Source organism: Cryptomeria japonica, chromosome 8, assembly GCF_030272615.1.
Source record: "Cryptomeria japonica chromosome 8, Sugi_1.0, whole genome shotgun sequence".
In the NCBI taxonomy this organism is placed as follows: Eukaryota; Viridiplantae; Streptophyta; class Pinopsida; order Cupressales; family Cupressaceae; genus Cryptomeria; species Cryptomeria japonica.
Window position 1 is genome coordinate 310724053 of NC_081412.1, and position 6944 is coordinate 310730996.

A 6944-nucleotide genomic window follows, 5' to 3' on the forward strand; every position below is an offset into this window, starting at 1 on the left:
TTACCTTTATCTTTATGGGACATGTTTCAGTCTTGGCCATTTTTGTATTCATCTTCTCTATTTGCTTGTTTGTGGTTTATAATTCCCTCTTCAGTCATATGGGCCATTTGGTGGGAAAGAAACAAGTGCATTTTTAGATGTGACTCATCGGATTTATCGGTTGTTCTTGGCATTTTGGAAAGAAGTATTATTGAGCAAGTTAATGCTCATGTTTAGAAATATTTTAATATGAATTCATAGTTCTCTTCTTGGGACAATTTTATGATCTCTTCTTGGAAAAGTATCATTATTCCTGTATCACTCGCCTTTCCAAGGATTTGGAAAAAACTTGTAGATAGAAATTCCATAAAATGGCATCCTCCTAATGCCCCTTTTTGTAAATTGAATTTTGATGGATCCTCCCGTGGAAATCCTGGTGATTCAGGAATAGGGATAGTTTTTCGTGATTATTTGGGCTCTTTATTATCATTAAAAGCTATGCCAATTTCTCCTGGCACAAATAATATGGCCGAGGCTTGTGCTCTTTTAGAAGGCCTTGTTATGGCTAAGGATTTGAATTTCAAATACCTTTATATTGAAGGTGATTCAGCTATTGTCATTAATGCTTGCAAGGCAAGAGGAGCTGATAATTGGCATTTCCGGTATATTCTTGAACAAATATGGACTCTTCTTGATACGTTTGAGCACCTCATCATCAAACATGTTTTCGTGAAGGTAATGCATTGGCTGATTGCCTCGCTAATATGGGTTGTGACAAAATTGTTATTGATTCCTCTCGATTGGGGGGTGATTTGATGAGCTTCCCAAACCTATTAAGTATAGCCTGTAGAGGGTTGAGTATTTAATCTTTCTTATTATATGATTGCTCATTTATACGAGTTGATATTCTCTTCTCTTGGTGAGGTATTTCTTTTCATAATTTCATTTGGTTTTGATTTAAGGTACTTTGCTTTACTTGATCATCACTTGGCATTCATTAATGATGAGTTGGTTGTTATTGATGTTGTTCGTGTGTTTGGTACTCTCTTTTGATGTGAAATCTGGAGATATTTATTTTCACATTGGGAATCCGTCCTTCATATGCCATTTAAAGTTTGGCGTAGCGTTGTTTTCATGATTATCTCTGTACGCTGCTTCTTTTGGTTTGTCAGATTTTTATGATATATCTCCTCTTTCTTTTCATTTACGACATAAAAATTTTGGGCTTCATTTCTCTCTAGCATTTCCGCATTCACCTCTTCTCCTTTGGCATTTGTCTATAATGGTAGACTACAGATCTCATGTCGTTGGTGTCAATCATGTTTTGGAACCTTGCGTTTCTTGTAAATTCTCTGTGTTCTGTAGTATATATATATTTTGGTTGCAATTGTTTTTTAGTGCAGGGGCATGTCAATTTTGGTTGCAGGAGTTCTTTGTTGCAGGGCCTTCAAGATATCTAGGAACTTATTTTGTAAATAAGCTTACATGCTCTTATTCTGTAAAATGAGCTTGCATGCTCCTATTTGTAAATGAGCCTGCATGCTCCTTTGCTCATCTCTATTTTGTAACTAGCTCCGGCTAGAGGATTGTTCACTACTTCTCTTCTATAGTCATGCCGATGAGCAATGGCCAGAGTTTTTCTTGCTGGTTCTTTTCTTTGGGAGCTCAGTTTAAACCAGTTTTTAAAGATATTGTAAAAATTATATATTATTAATAAAATATATCAAGTGGCATTGCCACCTTGCCAAAAAAAAAAAACAGTGCAAAGTCACAAGGGATTCTCAACCTTAAAGAGCAGCACTGTCAAACCCAAAGAGAGCAGCACACTAAAATTTCTAGAATTAAGTAAGAGTTTGATATTTACATAAAGAGTCATACATACCAAGACAGTGTCCCAAGGATAGTCTAACACATAGAAATAGAGATTTCATAAACTATAGATATAATGGTTCTTCTTGTCAATAACAAGAGCATTCATGGCCATATAGCTATTTCATGTCATGTTTAGATAAAGAGAAAAAATAAATGAGTAATTACTATTATTTTTATGGTTGTATTGTTTTTGGGGTTTGTTGTTTCCCTACTATCGACTATGGATAGGGGTGGGTGATGAGGAGGGATGATAGAAGGTTAGTCTTCTTTGAGGTTGGTGGGCTTTTGTTCTCAATGTACTTCCCAAATCAATCCCTAGGCACAAATGGGATTCTTCTAAACCTTTCTCCTACCTCCTCCTCTCTATTCAACACTGCTTGCACCCTATTGTATTGGACATCACTCCTCCTTACCTTCCATGCTAAGGCATTCAAGTCTGAAATGAGGTCCTCTTGAGTGTCACCAAAAATGAACAAGTTTGGTTGTCCAACTGGCTGAATCTCCTCTCTTCCAGGAATGGGCAACTATTGGAGAACCATGGTTTACCAAATCTTGCTTGCACCTTTGAGGGATTCAATCATCTTAAAGTGTTGATTGACTTCTCAAGAATGGAAATTTCTCAATTGGATGCAAAGAACGTAGGGTTACTCAAAGCAACTTTCTAGGTGCAAAAGGTCAATTTGATCAAATGGCTCAATACAATGCTTTGGATATTGTATTAGGGTGTCTCAGGTCTCTACTCATCAATTTTGATGATTTGAAACAACCAATTGCTTCCCCTTCCTTACCGATTTCATGAATTGGTCAAATTTGCTCCAAAAAGGCTACTAGAATTAGCCCTAATTTTTAATGAAATTTGCTCACCCTGCTCAACCTGCTAAACTTCATGACAAACCCTTGGAGATGTGGTCATTTGATGTTGAAAGCTCAAGGATTTTTTCTATGGCAAGTACTGTATGGACTGTTTGAGTGCTGCCCCACAAAATAGGCACTTTTCAAGGGTTTTTGAAAGTTTTAGTGACTGTTTGCAATTTACAAGTTTTCTTCATGATACTAGGCCAACTTAAATGCTTCAATCCTTGATTTAACATATGCCAAACACCTCCAAAGATTCAAAACTTATCTTAGACTACTGTCATTTTATCAAACAAGTGTCATGTTGTTGCCCTTACACAGAAAAAAAACAGTCTAGAAGACTGGGACAACAACTTTTCAAAGTTCTACATGCATTTCCAACATTGGTTAAGCAAATACAATGAAGGTTTAACAAATATAGAAGCAAAAATGCCTTGTTAGAAGTTGTAACACCCTGCAATACAATTAGGAAAGGTTTTCTTAGGACTGTTTGCTCATACACCCGCCTTCACTGTTTTTTTACAGTCTTAAAACTGTGACAACTTTCTTTCTCTGTTTTGACCTGCTTCTTCAATCTGTTCATGGCCTGCAAACATGTGTTAATGGCATGATATAATAATGCATATAACCTCTCCAAAGAGCTTGTAAGTTTGAACACTCAAAAGGATGCCACAAAGCATGACAATATTATATGACTGTGACAAAGAGTACACTGTTCTTGGATCCTTATTTAGGTCCATTACAATCAAATTGTGTAACTTGTCAACTTAACATTGAAACCACTTGCAAATACATTTCCATGATGCATAGAAAAGGAATCCATCATTCCACACTATCCATTTGGGAGGTTGGCAATGAGGTTTTATCCATGAAATAGTGACACACTGTTTTTACAATCTGATTACACCTTTGCTTCTTGTAACCAACCAAGTCATGAGAGAGACAAGGATGGTGGAATACAATGAATATTCTTGCCAACTTAATTCTTCATCAAACTATCAAAGTACAATGCTATGAACAGCAAAGTACCATTCAAACAACTTTAAGGATACCCAAGCCAAGTTGCTCACTCCACATACTTGCCATGGGTTTACAAACACTTGTACATTGCTAGAAAAGGAAAATGGATGTATGGTACAGTATGTACAGATCCAACAAATTCCCTCAAAGCCATGGAAGAAGAAACTTTGAAGAAATTAGTTGGACCATGAATGATCTTCCATTGGAACCACAAAACAATGCCTTTTTCAAGAGCACTTCAAACAAAACTTGTTCCAAACCTCAAGAAACAATCAGAGATCACTACTCAAACATCAAGAGAGATAAAACCAATCAAAAATAGGAGTATTAAAGACTCATGGAGCCATGGTACGGACTGTACTCTCAAAAGTGCAGAAAACTAGTTAAAAACTCACAAAAATGAGAGCAAAATAAGTATTTTTTCTTGATTTTCCAAAATGAACAACCCATACAATGATTGGAACATGGTTTTTATACATGTGCCAACTTATTGAAGCCCTTTTACGGACAGGTATAGGCTGGAACTAACCAAAACCACCAAAAACCACTTTTTTGACAACTTTTGACAACTTTTTGACAACTTTTTGTTGCTCAAAAATTGCATTTTGACTTCCGGTGACTTGGCACTCAAACCAATGACTCAACATCATTTAGAAACACTAAATAAACATTCTCCAATGCCTTTCAAGGCTTTACAACACCAAAAATTCAAAAATGCTCATTTGGACCCAAAATTGACAATTTTTAGCCTACCGAGCAAAAAACCAAAAAAAATCTTGGAAACTCACAAAATGAGTTCCAAACCTTATTACACCACAAAAAAAACCTATTAAACCTACTAGAAGCATAAAATAAACACACATGCTTAATTTGCAATAAAATGTTATACCTGCTAGGATTTGAGCATTCAAGTGCTCAGGTGCTCCTGCACCAGTGGGTGGATTCAAAGATCCTTCCCTGATTCAAGGGAACCCAACTGATATAGGAAGGTGTGCCAATGATCAATCTCCTCTCTAGGTGGGTAGTTTATCAGATACAGAAATTTCATATTGCATACAAGAAAAAGATACAAAAATTTCATTTGAAGTTTTATAATTCAAAAACACATAAATGTACGATACCTGTGTTTGTCAATGTCTTCCTTTGGTCTTCTTCTACCGTGCGTAGTCTGCAGAGTGTAGATAAAGACCGCTTTTTGCTTTCCCATTTTTTCCATAGAAAAGTTTTGATTACAATAAACAACATTCCAATGTCGTTGGTATGGTCTCCATAGCTCCTCTTACTTCAGTTGTCGATCAAAATTCTGATTTCACGTTAATTCTGAATTCAAAACCTTTTAAAATTTCAATTATGACCTTGAAATCTATATAGGCTATTTTTAATCTAGATAGATGAAAAATGGGTGACAATAAAAAAGGGGTAATCTGCAATAAAAAATATAATGCAATTTTGATAAACAGTAAGATGTATATATACATATATATTTATTAGAATATATATATATAATTAGAATATTTTTAATTTTTAATTTAAGATAATATAAAGAATAATTTAAATATTTAAGGTAAAATATTTATTTTGTCTTAAAAAATTGTTTTAAATCCAAGGAAATTGTTATACTTTTATTCTTATTATATTTTTTATAGAAATAAAAAAATATAATATAATACATCTGCTAATAAAATAATTTATTATTTATAAATAAAAATAATATTTAAATAATAAATAATTTACAAACAAAAATACTAGGATCGATTTTTTATATCATTCCACAAGTACCTAATTTCTTTAAGAGAAGAGCTAGACAATTATCTAGTCATTTATTTAGTCATTTATTTAGAATTTCTCTATCATCTATCAAATTGGTCATTTATTTAGTCATTTTTATGTGTGTGATCTCACGCGATGACCAAATTAGTCATTTATTTAGTCATTCATAGCTTTCTTGTTAAAAATTACTAAAATTTGGTCTCGTGACTAAAATCTTTTGGTCACGTAGTCATTTATTGGCCATATTTCTATTAGTGAACGTTGGATGTGTCTTAGTTCTCGCTTGACGAGTGTTGCCTAACTGTTGTTCTACTTGTTTGATGAAGCTCAAAACAATGAAATTTTTTGCCCCCAGCTAGGTTCAGGATTTTGCCCCCAATCTAGAAACAAACTTTATTATGATATACAAAATGATCCAAACTATGGTGAGAAATCACTTGCGAAGCCTGCATATGTACAAAGGCCTTATTATGAATATGAACAGTGATGATGAAAATGAATGCCAGCAGAAGGATGTATGGACTAATGGATGGAAGAGCCAGCTGATAGATAGCGCCCATTGCCAGGTTTTTACCATCTATTTTTATTGCACTTTTTCTCATATTTGAATTTTTTTTGGATTTTTCTGCTTTTTCACTGTTTTTGGATTTTTCTACTTTTTCACTTTTTTTTGGATTTTTTTGCTTTTGCACTTTTTTTTTGGATTTTCTACTTTTACACTATTTTTTTGGATTTTCTGCTTTTAGACATAAAACTTTTTCAGATGCATGCTATTGATGGGTTCCTCGAGCTGATCCCCATCTGGCGTTGATAGCTGATAGGTTCCCGACCCAAATGATGTTGTGACCACAGATGGACCTAACCAGTTTGGTTCAAACTTCCCTTTCTTTTCTCGATCTGACTGGTTTCATGGATTTTCCTTTAGCACTAGTTCTGCAACTTGAAATGCTCTTGGTTTGACCTTGTGATTATAACTTCGACACATTCTTTGCTGATAAACCTTCAAATGATCAAAGAAATTTTGTCATCGTTCATGGATCAATTCTAGCTCTTGCAGTCTGGATACTCATTATTCTTCATCTGGGATAATGCCTTTTAATGATACTCGTAGAAAAGGTATCTCTACTTCTATGGGAAGTATTGCTTCCGTTCCATAGACAAGAGAGAAAAGTGTGGCTTTGGTTGGTGTGCGGATATTGGTATGGTAGGCCCATAGAGCTGTTGGCATTATGTGAACTGGTATGTGGACATAATGACATTGTATGTTGTCATTGATGTCAATATGATGAAGAGGTATGAACCGGCATATGTGAGAACCGACATTTGTGTGCCTATAGTTGGAGATACACCCAATCTGCCTATTAATGAAGCTGATAGCAATGGATTCCAAAGGCCAAACCCCAAGGGAATGACGTCTAGAATGTCACAAGAGAGGATACACGTCCTCT